Below are 20473 nucleotides of genomic sequence, written 5' to 3' on the forward strand. Positions count from 1 at the left end.
AAAAAAATGTGATTTTCAGCATGTAAATCATATATTAATTCTCCTGATTGGCACACAATCTTAAATGTTTTTTGTTTTAATTAGGTAAGTTCCCCTCTCTGAACTGGCTGCCATGTTTTAAGTTTCACCATCCTCACCACAGAATTAGTTGGTGTCAAGAATCCAAATTATGTTTCTACATCCGCCTGACTTATCCTTTGTCCTTGAATGTCACTTCTTTTTTCCTAAATCTAAATTCCACATAATACTATTGATTTTTTGGTATGTGTAATGTAAAGTGATGTCCTTTATCCACTTTTAGTAGAACATACTGTTTGAAATACTTTCCTTGTAAAGTAACATTTTCTGATGCAATATTGAATGAGCTACCATAAATCCTTCCTCAAATATTGTTGTATAAACATATATATATATATAGACTCTCACAGACAGACTCTCACCTGTTCACCTTTCAAACCAATAGTTTCTATTTGGCTGTGGTTCTAGGAACAATTTGTATCACTGGAGTAGAGTGAAGTCAAATGTTTTGTGTCTTTGTTCATTCAGCAAGATGACTGAAGAAAAAGAATTCACAAAAAAATAACATTTATAAAGGTGTCTAAAGAAGGTTTTGAACAATTATAACATTTCATCAAGACACCAAAACTCTGCCAAGGAATTCTTAGATTCATGTAATAGCTTATTCAACACTCAAAAATATTTCTCTTTCGTCACTGCATATAGTAAGATATTTTGATGTGGGAAAATTTAGATGAAGTTAGATACAGCATGGTTGATCTTATTTCAATCAGCCTATGCTCTAGCTTTTTTTTTTTTTAAATCCCTTTCTCTGAATAATACATTTCCCCTTCTTTGGAATATTTATTAGTAGTTAGAAACTAACTCATTCCTCCCTGTACAGACACAACCTGAGATCCTTGGATGCTCTCCGTTTCTTTTGAACAAGCAGCCAACTCCATGACCCTGTCACCTGCCACAGCCAACTGAAGTAGGTGGACAGTCAGTCAAAACAGGGTCAATGGGAATTTGTCTCCAAGGACTGCAGAGCTGTTACCCAGAGAGATTAGAGGCGCAGTCTCTGCACTGAAAGAGTCTAATGTGGCCGTCACCGGGCTGACATGAGCAACTGGATCAAAGGAATTTGGTGTGCCAAGAGAAGGAAGAAAGAAGCTAACCCACAAGGAGAAGTAGAGATGAGAAAAAAATATAAAACCAGAAAGAGACGGAGAGCAAGAAAAAGAGATAATAGCTTTCTTAATGTCTGATTATCTTATAGTTCTTGGTTCTTATTCCCATGACTAAATCCTATCTGATCTCTACTAGAAATTAGGAAATTTTTCTAATTATAAATGTTCTTCCTCACCAGCATAGAATTCAAGCTTATGTTTGTACTTCCTAACTAGAACAATACAGGTCTTACAGTAAGTAGTCCAAAAAAGGGGTGCGGGTACTGATTAAAATACATACAAAGACAATTTGCTTAGGTACTTTGGTTCCAAGAAATCAAATAGATAATCTAGAACTCTCATATCTGATATAACCATCCCTGAGAGAGTCCCTGATTTGAGATAAGCATTGGGTCAATGATTTTACATTATCTCATTTTATCCTCCAACAAACCTAGGAGTTATGTGCTATTTCCAGCATTTCACATGATGAAACTGAGACTTAAAATTTCCTAAGGTCACAGAGGCATTAAGTAGTGAAGACAGAATACAAAGTCAAGTCTCTGAGTCTGATCCTGTGTTCTTTTTATATATAATTCATGTGAAATTGGTCAGTTTTGTTTCTATGTATCTAGTTTATAACTAGATTATTCTTTAAGTATAATTGCATATTAAAACACTAAGCTAAAGACTGCTAAAAATGGCTTAGAAGATTTGTAATTATATTATTTGTTACTTATTGCTTGTCAAATTAATTAAGTGAATGAATTTGAAAATTAAAAGACATGAAATCAGAGATAGCTAATTGCTAAAGATTGAAAGAGGCCTAAAATCATCCAAATGCAATTTAATCTAATAAAAGAATTTATTTTGATTGTGCCTTTTAGGGAGTAAACAATACCTTTTCACTATCTTTAATTCCAACAGTATTACCTTTATGAAGATAAAGTTGGCAAATTTCTTTGTTAAAAATATGTACTTCCTATTCTCTAAACATGTGAGACATGAATGAATAAATAAATACCTTTATGACAAATATCTGAAAAAGATGATTCATAGAAATAAATATTTTTAGAGCATTGTTATAAAAACCCACACTACAAGTAGGTAGATTTATCTGTGACCAAAATATTCATGCAAAATTATAAGTACTACATTATTTTTAATGCACTTTCAAAATTTTTTATTTTGACAAAAATTGGTGACATTGTACTTTCTAATGAAAAGATTAGCCCAAATTAATGACTCAGACTCATTCAACCCTCAAGTTTTATTTTTACAAAATAAACTCATGAAAATAAGTTTAAGCTACTAAAAATAAGTCTCTCTTCATAAACAATATCACTTGCAATTATGCTTTTGCTAGTCTATGTCATCAAGACAAAAAAGTGACTTAACTCTTCTGAAAGTTATGTCATTTTAAACTATAAAAATCTTGACTAACAGCTAGCATATTAACAATAATTTGTACAAATTCAGGAAAATAATTTTTGAAATATCATTCTCATGAAAGATTTTAGAATGGGGACTAAAATATAGTTATACATTTTAAGACTTTGAGAAAAGAATTTCTTTCAAATGATGAAAATAATCTCTAAGTCTTATTTTAAGATGTTATTTTGTTTTGTTTTGTTTTAATGAAAAATAAGACTGAGACACCAGACACAGTTCACTGGGACAACTTTGTACATTAAGCAAATATCAATTACAGAGAAAGTCTGGAAAAGGAAAATTTTTTAAAGTAAAGTAATCCTTGAATATAAGATAAATATCCATAGAACCAGTAACGATCAATCAATGTGAAAAACAGAAAGCAGTTGAGATTTCAGATTTTTGGGCTTTGCCTCCAGCAACTGGCACAATAGATAGGGGAAGCAGAGATTAAAAATGCCTCATTGAGGTAGACACTGAATCTGGGTTCAGTTTGGATCCAGGCCTATGAATCAGGAGCAAAGAAAAATCTTTACCCAAGCAAATGACTTATATAAAGATGCATACCTAAAAATATGAGGGGAAAAACAAAAAAAAAAAACAGAAAAATCTGCCCATTAAGGACAGGTACCAAGCCATTTGCTAGGCCATGACTTAACCTGAGGTTTCCCTACTAACCCCAGATGTTAAATGCTAAGTGGACAATATAAGATCTGGCTGTATACACAAGATTATAAAGACCAAATCGAGGGGCGCCTGGGTGGCTCAGTGGGTTAAGCCGCTGCCTTCGGCTCAGGTCATGATCTCAGGGTCCTGGGATCGAGTCCCGCATCAGGCTCTCTGCTCAGCAGGGAGCCTGCTTCCTCCTCTCTCTCTCTCTCTGCCTGCCTCTCTGCCTACTTGTGATCTCTCTCTGTCAAATAAATAAATAAAATCTTTAAAAAAAAAAAAAAAAAAAAAAAAAAAAAAAGACCAAATTGAGACACTCAAAACTAGATGGCAGGAGCACAGAGAGGGAAGGAAGGGGAGAAAAATGCCACCATAGCTGGGCCTACAAACCAAAATTCCAAAACCACTGAGGAAAAAAATGATAAGAGCAACAGATCAAAAAACCAAAATTCATAAGATTGTCACTTCAGAGAGAGTACAGAATAGTATATCTAAAATAAGTATGTTGCAGATCAAAGATTTAGGAAAAAGGCAGCCATGAAACAAAGAGAAGGATAATATGAAAAACAACTATTTCCAATTTTCAGGAATTAAGAATGTAATTATTGAAATTAAAAATTTAATAGATCTTTTTTTTTTAGGTTGAAAAAGAACACAAAGAAAGGACTATTTTTTATCTTTAAAAAATGCACAGCAAACATAGGAAAGCTAGTAAGACAAAGAGTGAAAACATAAAAAGGAAGTTCAGAAATAGATGTCAAATGACAGATTTAGTGAGAGGATTTTGTTTCTCTCTAATAGAAATGCATGAGAAAGACACTGAGGAAGTGTTGGAGAAACAATACAAAGGGGTAAGGCTGAGAATATTCTTTCAACTGGAAAACACACTTAAAAGAACAAGCAAGATAAACAAAAATCACTACATCAATGCATTGTACTACAGTAATAAACAATATTAATGATAAATAGTACATGACTAAGTAATGAAAAAGATTTTCACATTTAGAAATATATGGGGGGGCTCCCTTCTCCCTAGGAGGCCCAATAAATTAAGATGTTTAATATGTTCATTAAAAAAAAGGATGTTTAATATGTTCATTTTTAAAATAAAGTTTTAAATAAAACATTCAGAACTCCAAATAATAAACATCAAAAAATTTTTTAAAGATTTTATTTATTTATGTGCCAGAGAGAGATCACAAGTAAGCAGAGAGGCAGGCAGAGAGAGAGAGGAGGAAGCCGGTTCCCCTCTGAGCAGAGAGCCTGATGTGGGGCTCCATCCCAGAACCGTGGGATCATGACCTGAGCTGAAGGTAAAGGCTTTAACCCACTGAGCCACCCAAGTGCCCCAGTAAACATCAAATATTAAGGGTATTTTTTTCTTTCTTTCCATTTTACTGTTTCGTTTTTCTATTGAAGCTCAGTTTGAAAGAATTGTTAATTACACTTGTAAGTTAAAAAGCACACTATCACTGCCTGCCCTCTTTCTTGCCATATTTTTGCCTATCTTTCATGATCACTATTCTTATTCCCTTCATCCCATTGTTAATGTGATTGATCTCTGCCCTTAAATATAACTTCATACAGCTTCACAGCTGGAGGGAAGTTTTGCTTCAGTTGAATCATACCTTGAGTCCCACTCAAGTCTGATTTTGGTATTTATATAAGACTTTGGACTTTGACTTTAGAATTGTTGCTGGAAAGAATTAAGACTTTAGGGCCACTAGTATGACATGCATGTATTTTGTAAATAAGAGGAGGACATGCATGTTGTATAGCCTGGAGGGAAATGGTATGGACTGAATTATGTCCATCTAGCATGAAGCCCCAATGCCCAATGTGATGGCAAATGGAGGAAGAGCCTTGGGAAGATCAATAGATTTCAATGAGATCATGAAGGTAGAATCCTCATGATGGGATCAGAGCACTTATGAGAAGCACCAGAAATCATTCTTCCTCTCCACCATGTGAGAATACAGTGAAAATCAGCCTTCTGCAAGCCAGGAAGAGAGCCCTTACCAAAAAAAACTGAATCTTGATCTTGGACTTACCAACCTCCAGAAATGTGAGAAATGTAGTTTAAGGCACCCAGGCTATGGTATTGTTTTGACAGCCAGAGCTGATTGATACAAATATTTTTTCCAAGTTTCATTGTATTTCTTTACTTATAGTAACTTTTGTTTTTCATTTTTCTTACATGCCCTGCACTTGACAGATCCAATTTCTTTTGATGGTTTTAAATCCATTCATTCATTCTTCTTCTTCTTTTTTGGGGGGGGGGGTGGTCTGTTCACTACATTACCCTTTATTATTGTTTCCTTCCCTTTTCTTTTTTATTTTTTTTTTAAAGATTTTATTTATTTATTTGATAGAGATCACAAGTAGGCAGAGAGGCAGGCAGAGAGAAAGAGGGAAGCAGGCTCCTCGCTGAGCAGAGAGCCCAATGCGGGGCTGACGCCCCTCTTTTTCTTTTTTAATTTAACAACATCTCTATCTTCCTGAAAATCATGGTAAATATTTTAATACATTCTATCTTCCTGGGGTTCCTAAGACCTCGCATGGTCTTCTTCTCCAGCAAGTTCTTTTCTTCACTAGATTTAAAAAAAAAAAAAAAAAGTGCATTCCAGTTTGATAAAGACAAAATAAACTTTAACTTTTAAAAAAAAGAAGATATAGGGGCACCTGGGTGGCTCAGTGGGTTAAGCCTCTGCCTTTGGCTCAGGTCATGATCTCAGGGTCCTGGGATTAGGCCCCACATCGGACTCTCTGCTCGGCGGGGAGCCTGCTTCCTCCTCAATCTCTCTCTCTCTGCCTGCCTGTCTGCCTACTTGTAATCCCTGTCAAATAAATAAATAAATAAAGTCTTAAAAAAAAAAAAGATATAGAAGAATATACTAATGACCTTCGGATAGGGAAAAATATTCTTAAACCAGATGCTCTTCAAAAAAGAAAAAAAGTAATACTAACATTTTGCATTGTGCTAAACAGGCAATGAAGGGGTGGGAGGGTGGGGTCAAGTACCAAATGACTGACTGGTTTCTTTTTCTATTTTAAAATTTAGATGACTAGTTCTGAAAGAATCAAGTGAAGTTTTACTCAGAGAGAAAACGTATTATTTTGGCAAGTTTCTGAACCATTTTGGCCCTTAAGATTTGCAGACTAATAAACCAGTTTTGAACTCCATCTAAAGTTCATTCATACTCTGTGGAGCTCAGACTCCCGGCAGCAGTTACACCTAAGCAGGGCAGGCTTGCTACTTCCCCCCTTTCCAACCTCCTTTTCCTCAGGGATATACAGCGCACCAGGTGCCGCGAATTAAAAATCGCTCTGGGAGCTTCCAGGTTGGTGAATACATGGTGACCCGGGCAGAGCCGCGCTCCTGGAGAGAGCCCGGAACCTCTCCCTCCGTCCCCACCCGTTCTCCTGCCCTGATGCTTCGTGTCTCTGGTTCTGCGTGTTCATTCTCAGCCTGTTCACAAGCTCACCTTTCCACAGAAGCTCCTCTTTCTGGAAAGGGCACAGCCTCCTCGCGTCCAGCTGAGCAGTGAACCCCAGAGACATGCGCCGACAACGCGCAAGCCCATGAGGCCTCCAGACCAACCCGCAAGCGGGAGCTACCATTTCCAGCGGCCCCTGCGGAGGGCGCTGGCCCGCGCCGCTGTGGCGCAGACTCGGCACTGTGAGTTCCCGCCAATTCCCGCGGCGGTGATTCGGCGGCGCTGAGACCCGCTCTCCACGCAGCCGCAGCCGGAGACGTTAGACCGCCCGAGCTGCCGCAGCTGCTTCAGATGCGTTACCTGTGCGGCAGACGTTTTGCGCAGTGATTTTAAAAAAAAAAAAAAAATTGCTTTCACACGATGAGTTTTCATTCATACTAGAAGATGGCGACCACGTTTGCTACGAATCCTTCGACTCCCAAAGTGATCTGGAAAAGGAGATGCAGGAAGTGCGTGATGTAGTCCCACAGACCTGAACAGCATGAAACAGTGAAGCCCAGAGCTTCCCCGGCTCAGGAGAAAGAACTAGTTGACATTGGGATCACAGGCTATGGCAGTGTGTTAGATGTCTGCGTTCTGTAGACATAGGTTCTGAGTCTCGGCCCCTCAGGGTGATGGCCATATGCATCATGGACTGGACATTGAAGGAGGGCTTTTTTGCACTTCAGCATCGTCTCCAGGTATGATCTGGATGCAAGGAGGGGTGTTCATTGTTGGGTCCGTGATAAATCAGAAAACGGTCTATCACAGTACATTCTGGGATACTTGGTGAGTCTTGCAAAGGGTGGTGAAAATGTTAAGAACTAAGTTCTAAGTGAAAGAATTCCACTTTCGGTCAGAATATCTATAAACATAATTTTAAAATACGTCAAAAAATATGCCTTGGTTGATCAATATATTCTTGAAAATAAAGCTGGGATAAGATTTGAGAACTTGCCCTTGAGCCAATTCATGAGGAACTTCAACAGATCTTCCAAACGCATCACAGTTCCCTTCGGCGCTGGGAGCATTTCAAGATGGTAGCCAGCACATGTCAGAATAACATAAAAAATGACAAACGTGGACCCAGGCTTGAGTGGGAGACCATGCTCGGACACTTTTCTACGGCTGGCTGGATGTCCATGTTAGAGAAGGAATCCATCTTTTACTGAAGAGCTTTCTTAATATTCATACTAAAACAGGCTGCATTTCTGTGCCTATTGATTTACAGAAAGAGGATCAGTTTGATCCATTTACTGTTCTAAACAAATCTCCATCTGCCATGAACTGGGTTACATTTCCACTAACACAGAAGAAAAAGAGGAGAATGAAGCTGAATCTGATATTAAACATAGAATCAGATATTATAAGAACTTTCTAGCTTCCTATGTGAAAGTTTTCAAACGGTTTCTTGAGAACCTAGACAAGTCCTGAAATGATGAAGTTCTCAAGAAGAATGATTTACAAAAAGATTTCTGAAGGTAACAATTCCCCCCAAACCAATGCGGATATCTTCAATCTAAAAATCAAATACTTCAAAAGCCATTCCATAAATATGGCAGGACCATGTATGCGTCTTAATGCTCAAAGCAAAATTTCCTTTTCTTGAGAAATAATTATGTTGAAAATACTCCTGAGAACACCAAAGGAGTGTCAAGATTCCTGGAAGAAGCAATAATGGGAGGGATAAGTGGATTGCAGGTAAATTTGCAAAATTTAATATTATACAATGATAATTCTAAGATTTCCAATATGAATTCTCAGCTTTACCAATTGCTGTAGTGAGCAGCAGTATACCTGAGATTTTAATCTCACCCCAATGGATACAGGTCCATAGTTCTGGAGTGACTATTCTAGATGAATGAGACATTTGTCTTTAAGTCTTTGACCCTTAATTATACCCGAAGTGTGTATTCAGTTATTTCCTAATTTTGCCTACTAATATTTTTATTAGGCTGCACTTTTAAAAATCATTGTAAACTGGGCCTCTAAACTTACAAAAACTTCCATTCAAAAGATATAGGTTACTATATTACAATAGTAAGATCTAATAGTGTATCTTTCACAACTAGCAATTATAGCTCCTTACTGCTTATCTCAGAAACAATTGGATTATTACCTATATAAAGAAAACAGCTTAGAAAAAATAGCTAACTTCATCAACAAAACTCTTGTATTTGTCAAAACGCTTGGACTTTCTATATATCTGATACTTTAATTTTAAAGGTTTTGCTTCTTCCTTGTTTGATTTTGTGCTATAGATTTTGAAGTATCAGATTTCTTTTGCCTGGTTTTACAGCCAGTCGAAACAAAGCAATTGTTCTGGTTTACATTCTATTTTCTGAAAAATATTAAGAAGCAAGGTATTGGGTTAGTGATTTCCATGACTTACGAAAATTTTCCTTCCTTTGCATTTCCTTTAACACTGTTTTCTCTGCAGTTATATAGTCTTTTTTTAATCTTTTAGTTTACATAGAGCAGACTAATGTAGGCAACACACTGAAATGCCTTGCATCCCTTTCTCTGCCAATTATTTTTAAGAAGTATTCCACTTCTATTGTGAAGACCAAAATGCCACTCTTCACTGAAGTCTGTATATGAGGATCGTGAAAATGGCACAGTAGAAAACAACCTGAATCAGAGTTGACTTGGGAGAAATCAGATCAGTGTGCGTTATGAGAAGCATTAAGTGAGATTTTAGCTCCACCTAGTGTCCTGTGGTAGAATAATATCTTGGAAATGAAAATACACCATTTTAGGCAAGACTCAGATTAAGCAGGAGCATAAGGATAGTCCCTTTGACCTCCAGTCAAAGGCCTGTTGCTTTGTATTTTTTAGTTGCTGTACTGAAAAACATCCATGCAAGAGAAACATTCTTGGATCTAAGGAATTTGCCAGATATTTACAGGCCAATCAGCACACGATAGCTCTTTCATATATCAGCTTTAAAAATAGGAAGATTTGAAGTGATAGAAACCCTGATCTGCTGAAAATAACAAGACAGTGATGGAAGTCAGGATGGCCATAACACTTGGAAATAACAAAGTTCACAACACATCTAAGGAAAATTTTACATATGCACGAATGAGGTCATACTGTGCTTTTCTTTCCTTTTAGTGCAAGTATATTTCAATATAACCATTTTAGAACTGCATTGAGATAATAGAAAAAAAACAAATGAAGACATAGAACATATGAATAATAAAATAAATATATTTGATTATATAACTATGGCAGTATTTGGAGGAGGGAAGAGCTTAAATTCACCAAATACAGAATAATCTTTAGTGTATACCTATAGAACATTTATAAAAATTAATCACACACTTGACTAAAATGAATTTCTTAAATCCAAAAAGTAATGCATTTGTAGATCACATTCTCAAAATAAAACTAGAAATAAATTTAAAATTTTTCATGATTATTTAGGAATTAAGAAGCACACCCAACTCTTGAATGAAAGGGAACAAAGATAAAATTATAAACTAAATAATAATGAAAAGGAGAATACATTATAACAAAGCCTAGGGGATTGAGAAAAAGCAGGATTGAAAAAGAATTTGACCTTCACAACACTCCATTATTCATGAAGAAAGATGAAAAATAAAGGAATTCGTATTTATCTTAAGCTATTAGAAAAAGAATGACAATCTGGAATGAGGAAAGAAAATTAGTAAAGATGTAAAACCAATTTGCTTAAAAATGTTTTATTAAGAAACAATAATATAAAACAAAAACATGCCTATTTATATCTGCTTGAAGGGGTCAAAAACAGCATTATTTCAAAGTCATCCCAGCAAAGTTTCCAAAGTCTGACTCTTCCATGAACACAAATAATAGGCAATATAACATTTTTAACCAATACCTCTTTCAAGGTATGTCAGTACTCCATCTAATTTTGAATTGCCATAAGAGCTTCTTACCATCCTGCTTGGGCCCATTTTAATGTTTCACATATTCTAGCACAGAGGTAGGAGTAATTGCCCAATTTTTTCTCTATAGGACCCAAATGTTAGTACCTTGGATTTTGTGAGCCAAATTGTTGTGTCTGGTGTCTGTCCCAGCTACTCAACTCTGACCATTGTTGCTCAAAAGCAGCCATAAACAACATCTAAATGAGTAAGTATGGCTATGTTCCAATACAAATTTGTTTATAAGGAAAAAAAAAGATTTGCAGATGAATTTGGCCTATGGGCTGTGTTTGCTGACCCTGGGTTAGAGTTGATAGGGACCATAGATCTATATGTGAATATATAAATAATTTCACTTCAAAACAAAGAGCATATCCATTTGAGAATGATAGTAAAGATAATAATAAAATAATTACTACTATCACTATTATACTATCATTTTGGTGGGGACTTTCTTCAGGTTTTTAAAAATAGTGTTTTATTTTATCAAGTGTAATTTCTCACCTAATAGCCACATCAATCCTGTGAAGTAAGTAGTGATATCACTGCCCTTTTCCAGATGGAGAAACTGAGATTTAGACACTTAAGATATCTGAGCAATGCTCTAATTGTAAGGTGGTAGTTTGAGATTGAAAGTCATGTCTGCTGAGTCCAAGTTCTAAACAGCTCCACGGCAATACCTGGAATCACGGTGTCATAGACCCAGCACATGACAGTGTTTTTCCTGGGTTCAGGAAGCTATTGTTACATGTTCATATTTCTCTGAAGGCACCTACACTCCATTTCCAAGGAAGCAATACTCCATCCCACCCTCCCTTCCCACCTTGCTACAGCACTGAGTTCTCTAATGGTAGAAGAAGGGAGCATTCCAATTAAGAGTACACCATTCCCTGAATCACATAATCGTCATCTTTATAATTTAGGAAGCATGGACCCACTTCCTCTTGTCCTTTTGGAGTGAGTTGTGTCCAAGCACATCAAATGCTTGCTGCTATAAATTCCATGAAATAAACTGAAGAAGCAGGGCTTCTTTTAGGCCCAGCTGTCTGCCTATAATGTGATGAACAGATTAGAGACTTGAGGCTCAAAATAAATTTCAAGGCTCAAAATAAAGGTAGAAATACCCTGCTATGTTCTTCAGTCCAGCTTTTTTTTTTTTTTTTTTAAGATTTTATTTATTTATTTGACAGAGAGAGATCACAAGCAGGCAGAGAGGCAGGCAGAGAGAGGAGGAAGCAGGCTCCCTGGACCCTGAAATCATGACCTGAGCTGAAGGCAGAGGCTTAATCCACTGAGCCACCCAGGCACCCTTTCAATCCAGCTTTACTGGTAAGAAATCTGAGCCTGTTTTAATACTTACTGGGTCCTTGTTTGACTTTAATTGGGTGAGTTCCCAAAGATGGAGAGAGTGAATAATCAGACTCACTCAAACCTCCTGACTATAGGAACCACAGAAATTATAATGCATGCCTGAGGCTACTTGAGAGTCCACATTGTTTCTGGAATGTTATCTGCCTAGAGTATACCCAAAGGCAGAGTAACTCTAAAATCTGTTGAATTCCTCTCCATTTGACAACTCTTTAAGAGAATTTCTTAAATAATTGCCTATAATGAAGTTAATGGAAGACTAACCAATTATAGTCTAATCATGAAAGAGGCTGGAACTGAACTTAATGAGACAAGGTGAAATTGCAGAAGACTGTGGAATGAATTACAAGGATCAATGGTAGCACCACTTAGTGAACTGTTTGATATGATGAAGTTCAACTGCAATGTGATGATTAAGGCAAGAACAAGGGCATTAAAGGAAGAATAGATATCAATTATTTTGTTTTCTTGGAGTTCAAATGTTCATCCTTATGTAGGAAGAGTATAATTCAGGCACAGAGATGCTTTCTTTGAAAAATATTGTGTCAGGCCAATACATTACTGAGGAAAAACCTCATTTGTTTACAACATTTTAAAAAGCTCCTTTTTAGATTCTAGAATCTAGAAGTCTTGCCTAAACCTGTGGCTTGGGACAATCATCAGAACTTTGCTTTTATCCAATCAGGCAGAAATACAGATTCTCTTGGCATCATCTAGTGAGATCCCAGCCAGTCAGCTTGCACTCTGCAGCTACAAAGAAAGCAAAACTTCGGAATATGAGAATTCTCCCTGGGTAATTGTGACAGAGGTAAAAGGAATGTCTGGCACATAAAAAGTTGTGGTTTTTTTTTTTTTTCCTTAAATTTGAGGATTCGGATTTGCTAATCTCACAACATTTAACACACATAGTCAGAAGATAGTTTGGAATTATTCCTGGTTTATCTACGTAGATTCAGTAATAATATATGAAGAATATAGGTCTTTTTTAAGGAAAAAAAAACAGTCTGCTGTATTTGAATATAAAAATGTACCAAAAAATAAAATAATAAAGTAAAATAAAATTATACCAAGATATGAATCCTTTCCACTGTTATTTAAATATATATTTAAGCAGACTTGGAAAAGTTCTGACCAGTAGAAAGCTGGATTTTGATGTGAAAATGTTGGGGTTCAGAGCAAATGGTTAAGAAAGAATTCTTGAAATGTCTTTGGTTCCAAAAGGGTGGTTTTATTAAAGTATGTGGACAAGATCTGTGGGCAGAAAAAGCTGCACTGACGTTGTGAGGAGTGGCTGATTATATACTTCCAAGGGGAGGGCTTTAGCGATAGTGTAAGTCTCTAAAGAGTTTGGAAGCAAGATTTCTAGGACCTTGAAGAGCTAGCTGTTGTTGGGAAAATTTCGTTTACTACTGTCTAGTAAAATCTCAGTAATGAGACCCTTTAAATGTATATCAGTGTTCCATATGTTTGGAGGATGATTGCCAACATATAACTTGGGGGGTAGAAATAAAGGAAGTTTCCAAAGGAATTTTTGTATCTTAAAGGAGACTCAGGATCCTAGAGGTCAGGCTAACATTAAGCTAAGGTTACCTTTTGCCCTTAGCAAAGTTGTTGTTATTGTTGTTGTTTTTAAGATTTTATTGATTTATTTAGGGGCACCTGGGTGGCTCAGTGGGTTAAAGCCTCTGCCTTCCGCTCAGGTCATGATCCCAGGGTCCCGGGATCCAACCCTGCACAGGGAACCTCCTCTCTGCCTGCCTCTCTGCCTGCTTGTGATCTCTGTCTGTCAAATAAATCAATAAAATCTTTAAAAAAAAAAGATTTTATTGATTTATTTAAGAGAGAGAGAGAACATGAAGCGGGGTAAGGGGCAGAGGGAGAGGGAGAACAGACTCCCCTCCTGAGGAGGGAGCCCAACTCCAGGCTGACCCCAGGCCCCTAAGGTCATGCCTGAGCCAAAGGCAGACACTTAGCTGAATGAGCCTTCCAGACGCCCTGCCCTTAGCAAATTATTAACATCAGGGCAGTTGAGTTCCTAGAGGAAGGTCACTCTCCGTGTCTCATGGACTTGTCAATGGGCTATAGAATGCAAGGAAATTTAATTTTTTTTCTTTTGTCTTTGTTCTCCACATCAGATTAGATGTACAAAAAATGAAAAGGATAAGCACCTATTAGTTAGATACAAAACTGAAATTAAATTTTAGGTTATGGGTAAATTAATAGAAGACTATTCTAGTAGGAAGCATACGATTTGAAATGTGAATTACAGTTTAGGGTGTGGATAAAAGGGAGTAATTAACACAGGGGAAAATGTAAATATTGCCTCTAATTTGCTAGAAAATTTGATTTAAACAATATAATTTCAGAATGCCTGTTAGGTAGTGAAGTTTGTATATAAGTTACATGCTTGGATTTATAACATTAATTCTCAGGAGCTATTGGGTTTTTTTCGCTCTAATAAAACAACAGCATAAAACATTTGGTACTTCATGAATTAAGCACATACCTAAATCAATGTCTACAGGTATATTTACATTTACATTGCCTCTTTGTCCTTCTCCCATTATCAATCTCTTACTCCTCCAGGGGTAATTCAGTTTTGAAAAACTAAGATATATTAAAGCCACTTAAAGCATCTCGGAAAACAAAATAAAGCAAAACTAGATTTCTTTAGAATATTCCAAGAATTGCTTTAATTCTCTGTCCTCAGCAATAGCAAAATAATCGACTCTTTTAGGTGAATCAATACTAGTTCTTTTTTCCTTTGCCAAACTTAAAATGAAAAAAAGTTATGGTCATACCATAGGGGTATTAAATTCCTTTTGCTGTTGTAGCAAACATCACAAACATAGTGGCTTAAAACAACACTAATTCACAATCTTATCATATGGAGGTCAGAAGTCCTAAACTCAAGGTGTGTGTTTTTGGTGGCAGGGGGTGGGGGTGGGGGGCTGCATTCTTTTTGGCAACTCTAGAGAAAAATCTGTTTCCTTGTCTTTTCCAGCATCTGGAGTCCTCCTGCATTCCAGGGTTCGTGGCCCTTTCTTCCATCTTTGAAACTATCTCTGATTCTGACACCTCATCTCTTTCCTTTTTTTTTTTTTAAAGATTTTATTTATTTATTTGACAGACAGAGATCACAAGCAGGCAGAGAAGCAGGCAGAGAGAGAGGAGGAAGCAGGCTCCCCACTGAGCAGAGAGCCCTGTGCGGGGCATGATCCCAGGACCCTGGGATCATGACCTGAGCCCAAGGCAGAGGCTTTAACCCACTGAGCCACCCAGGCACCCCTCATCTCCTCCTTTTAAGGACACATGTAATTACACTGGATCCACTCCGATAGAGATGTAGTCTCCCCAACCAAGATCTTTAAATTAATCACATCAACAAAGTCCCTTTTGCCAGGTAAGGTAACATACTGACTGGTGTTGAGAATTGGGACATGGACGTCTTTAGTGGAGGGGTAGGGGGAGGATGTTATTCTGTCTACTACAGTAGCATTTACGAACTTGAGTCTAAATCTGCTTTGGTTTAGGGAAGAGAAAATAATAGAGATGAAAAAAGAGAAAAGCCGTTTTCGAAACAGTTTAACTTTTTTCCTTATGAGTAAAACTACAATGAAAGAGATCTATGTAATTTTTATGGGATATTAAATGGGAAATAAGTTCTGTAAAGTCAAAAGCTGGTCTTTTTTGGAGAGTAATTATGTAATTATTTAAATCTGTTTTTATGAGATATTTCAACAATTCATAGATGTAAATTGCCTTCCTTTTCCTACTATTTGCTTTATCTGTCCTTCTATAGATACGGAAATGAAAGTCAGAGATGTGAAAAAGAACTTCATATTCGAAAATTTTGTGAAAGATATCTATCTGACCAGCTTAATGATTATACTTCTAGTCCAAGCCCCAACACTTCACATGTAAATCATGATGTATCTAGTTACTAGTGTCTTTTTAAAGCTCTTCCCTGCAATCTATCTAAATATTATTCTCTTTAACACATGCTGCCTAATGATTACTGTTTTTTCAGCACCTTAAGTCTTACCCCCCAATGAACTGATTCGTTCATCAATTCTTTTATTCATTAATTTATTCTACTGATGTTTTTATTGGCTATTTTCTAGGGTTTGTGCTAGAAACTGGGTGCAGGAAGGAGTGCGTGACAAGCACACACACAAAAAAAATGTCAGTGCATGTGTTTTCCTCACTTTTTCCAGGCTCACCACCACTGAGAATTATTTTGTTGCTTTAGGGAAACAATAGCATACTGATTAATGATGAAGATCATAGACAGTAGACTCAGACTTTCTAGGTTCAGACAGGGTCCCAACCATTCTCATCCTTCTGATCTTGACAAATTACTCACTTCTTTGTGCCTCACATTTTTCTCATTAAAATGAGAATTGCTTTAGCCCTTATCTACTGGGATTTTTGTAGTTTAAATAAGCCAGTCTACAGAAAGTGCTGAAACTAGTGCCTGACATATTGCAAAGCCCTCCGTAGATGCTAGCCATTATTATTTCCCCTTACCTCACTTATTTCTGTAAAGAGTATCTCCTAACCAAAGAGCCCCATCCTTATTCTAATAGTGACTAAAAGGAAAGCTGAAGAAGAGAGGGTGGTAAGATTTGATTTGGTTGGAGCAAAAGATTTCTTCAGGGAGAGAGTACGGAAAGACAAGAAATGGGAGATGACCAGGAGGTGTAAGAATTATTGAAAGTGGAAAAAAAAGTAGGGAAATGATTTTTTTTTTTTAAGATTTTATTTATTTGACAGAGAGAGCTCACAAATAGGCAGAGAGGCAGGCAGAGAGAGAGGGGGGAAGCAGGCTCTCCACTGAGCAGAGCCCGACATGGGGCTCCATCCCAGGACCCTGAGACCATGACCGGAGCCGAAGGCAGAGAGGCTCAAGTCACTGAGCCACCCAGGCGCCCCAGGAAATGATTTTTAACAACATGCCTTAGTAAGATACTAAAGCTTTAGAAATTTTAAGAAGATTCAGTAGAAACTAAAATTGTTTTTTTTTAAGGTTGCCAGATCATTTTATCATTCATTAATTTATTCAACAAATTATTAATGGAGCTAGAACTATGTGTCATATATCTTGTGCTAGGTACCTGTGATAGTCATGAAAGGTTCTGTCTGCATTTAGCTTTTGTTCAAGGAAATGACAAACATTGATTGAATAATCAGACATAGAAATGTTAAATTATTAATGTTGCAGTTGCTATAATCATTCACTCCAGGTGATCAACAAAGCTTTTGTTGGTATCTGACTGATGATTAAGGGAGGGAGCTTGGCCTGTTTTAGGAAAAGAAGGAACGGGTGTGGCTGGGCTGCATTCAGTGAGTGCTTGAAGTGAAAGGAGAAAAGGGATCAGACGTGTATGTGTGTGTGTGTGTGTGTGTGTGTGTGTGTGTTCCCATGTGAGTCTTAATAAAGATTTTGGGTTTTGTCTTTAGGAGAAATGGCCTGATATAATCAGTTCTTTTTTTTTTTTTTTAAAGATTTTATTTATTTATTTGACAGAGAGAGATCACAGGTAGGTAGAGAGGCTGGCACAGAGAGAGAGAGAGGGAAGCAGGCTCCTTGCTGAGCAGAGAGCCCGATGCGGGACTCGATCCCAGGACCCTGAGATCATGACCTGAGCCGAAGGCAGCGGCTTAACCCATTGAGCCACCCAGGCGCCCAATATAATCAGTTCTATATAGTGAAAGAATTTTTCTTCAGAGACTGCTTAGAATAAAAGACCAGTGGACAGACCAGTGGGAGGCCATTGAATTCATACTGAGGAGAGCTGAGTGGCTAGAACGGGGTAGTGACATCATACAGATGGCTTTATGTATGGATTTAAATGCTTTTAAAAGCTGTTTAAGAGTGAATCAGCAAGTTCCACTAAGAATGACAGAACCGGTGTGAGGTTCAAGGAAAAGGTATGACAGATGACTTGTAATTTTCTAGCTTGACTAACTAGTTGGATAGATGGCAGCTGCATTCCTGGGAAGACTGGAAGAGACTAGAAACTGCATTGGATTTATTTTTAACTCTGAGAAATCTGTCCTCAAAATGAAAGAGGGTTTATATAGAATTAAAATCATCACCGTAGAGATGAGCCAAGAGTACTGACGATTTATGAATATTGAAATTTACTGTTAAAAGATATGCAAATTATGTTTCATTTTACAGAGTTATTTTAGTTTCAGGTATATCACATAATGATTCAACAATTCTGTACATTTTAGAGTGCTCATCAAAATAAGTGTACTATAGTGGGATGCCTGGGTGGCTCAGTTGTTAAGCGTCTGCCTTTGGCTCAGGTCAGGATCCCAGGGTCCTGGGATTGAGCCCCACATGGGTCTTCCTGCTCAATGGGAGCCTGCTTCTCCCTTTCCCACTCCCCCTGCTTGTGTTCTTGCTCTCTCTGTCAAATAAATAAATAAATCTTTAAAGAAAAAGTTTACTATTAATTTCCTTTGTCTATTTTACCCATTACTCCATCCACTTCCCCTCTGGCAAACACCAGTTTTTTTTCCCTGTATTTAAGAGTCTGGTATTTAGTTTGTTTCTTTTTTTCTTTATTCGCTTGTTTTTTTTCTTGAATTCTACATTTGAATGAAATGATATGGTATTTGTCTTTCTCTTACTGATTTATTTCACTCAGCAGTGTACATTTAGATACAGCCGTGTTTTGGCAAATGGTAAGATTTCATTCTTTTTTATGGCTGAGTAATATTTCAGTGTGTGTGTATTCATATCTCACATTTTCTTTATGCATTCATCAATGAATGGACACTTGGGTTGCTTTCATATCTGGGTTCTTTTAACTAACGCTGCAATAAACATAGGACTGCATATATCTTTTTGAATTAGCATTTTGTTTTCTTTGAATAAGTACCCACTAGTGGAATTATTGGATTATATAGCAATTCTATTTTTAACTGTTTGAGGAAACATCATACTGTTTTCCATAGTGGTTGCACTAATTTCCATTCCCACCAACAATGCATGAAAGTTCTTTTTTCTCCACATCCTTGTCATCACTTCTCCCATTCCAAAGGTTGTCTTTTTGTTTTGCTTATGGTTTTCTTTGCCAGGCAAAGCTTTTTATTTTGGTGTAGTCCTAGTAGTTTTGTTTGGTTTTTGTTTTCCTTTGCCTCAGGAGATATATCTAGAAAAATGTTTTTATTTCAAACAGATTACTCCTTATGTCTTCTTCTAGGAATTTTATGGTTCCAGGTTTTGCATTTAGGTCTTTAATCCATTTTGCATTTATTTTTGTGCCTTGTTTAAGACAGTGGTCCAGTTTCATCCTTTTGCATTTAGCTGTCCAGTTTTCCCAGCACCATTTGTTGAAAAGACTGTCTTTTTCCCATCATTTACTCTTGCCTTGTCATTGATTAATTGACCATAAAAGCATGGGTTTATTTTTCTTTTTATTTTATTATTTTATTTTATTTTTAAATTAATATATAATTATTATTTGATTCAGGGGTATATGTCTGTGATTTGTCAGTCTTACAAAATTCACAGTGCTCTCTACAACACACACCCTCCCCAAAGTCCATCACCCAGCCACCCCATCCCTTTCTCCACTCTACCAACCCTCAGTTTGTTTTCTGAGGTAAGAGTCTCTTATAGTTTGATTCCCTCTCTGGTTTCATCTTGTTTCATTTTTCCCTCCCTTCCCCTATGGTTCTCTGTCTTCAGTGAGATCATATGATAATTGTCTTTCTCTGATTGACTTATTTTGCTTAGTGTATACCCTCTAGTTCCAAGCATGGGTTTATTTTGGGCTCTTTATTCTGTTCTATTGATCTATGTGTCTTTTTTTGTGCCAGAGCTATACTGTTGTGATTACTACAGCTTTGTAGTATATCTTGAAATCTGGGATTGTGATCCCTCCAGCTTTTTTTTTTTTTTTTTCCTCAAGATTGCTTTGTCTATTCAGGATTGTTTTTGTGGTTCCACACAAGTTTTGTGATCATTTTCTCTGGTTATGTGAAAAATATAGTTGGTATTTTGATAGAGACCACATTAAATCTAGAGATTGCTTTGGGTAATATGGATATTTTAACAATATTAGTTCTTCCAATGTGCAATGTTCTTTTTAATTTATTTTGTTAATTTTTTTTCTTATTAAATAGAGAAAACCAAGGAGACTTCTTTGTAAAATTTCAAATTAAACAAGATTTTTCACCCAACCTGCGTGGAAACCCAATTCTAAAACATTAGGAGCTTTTCTTGGCTGAAAAAGATGTCAATATTAGGCATGCCTGGATGAATTTAAAGTCTTTGTACTGCCCTGCTAATGGGCTTGAGACTTGGCTGCTTATATACAATTTTAAGATAGTAAGCATTGTTTTTGACCAGAGACTGAAGAAATTTATAGGTAATTCTGTGCAAAGAAGAGGAGAAAAGGAATTTGGTTTAAAAGAATAATAAGCTCTTATT

General features: G+C 36.8%; 1 long non-coding RNA gene across 1 annotated transcript in view; it reads right to left on the bottom strand.

Moving 5' to 3' along the window:
• Window positions 1-446: 446 nt before the first annotated feature.
• The window catches only part of LOC309843917, a 51447-nt gene continuing 31420 nt past the window's right edge, over window positions 447-20473 (bottom strand). Inside the window, exon 3 of the long non-coding RNA XR_014300415.1 lies at window positions 447-554. This is a non-coding gene — a long non-coding RNA (uncharacterized lncRNA). The remainder of the gene's footprint in view (window positions 555-20473) is intronic.

This window comes from Mustela nivalis, assembly GCF_964662115.1.
Source record: "Mustela nivalis genome assembly, chromosome: 11".
In the NCBI taxonomy this organism is placed as follows: Eukaryota; Metazoa; Chordata; class Mammalia; order Carnivora; family Mustelidae; genus Mustela; species Mustela nivalis.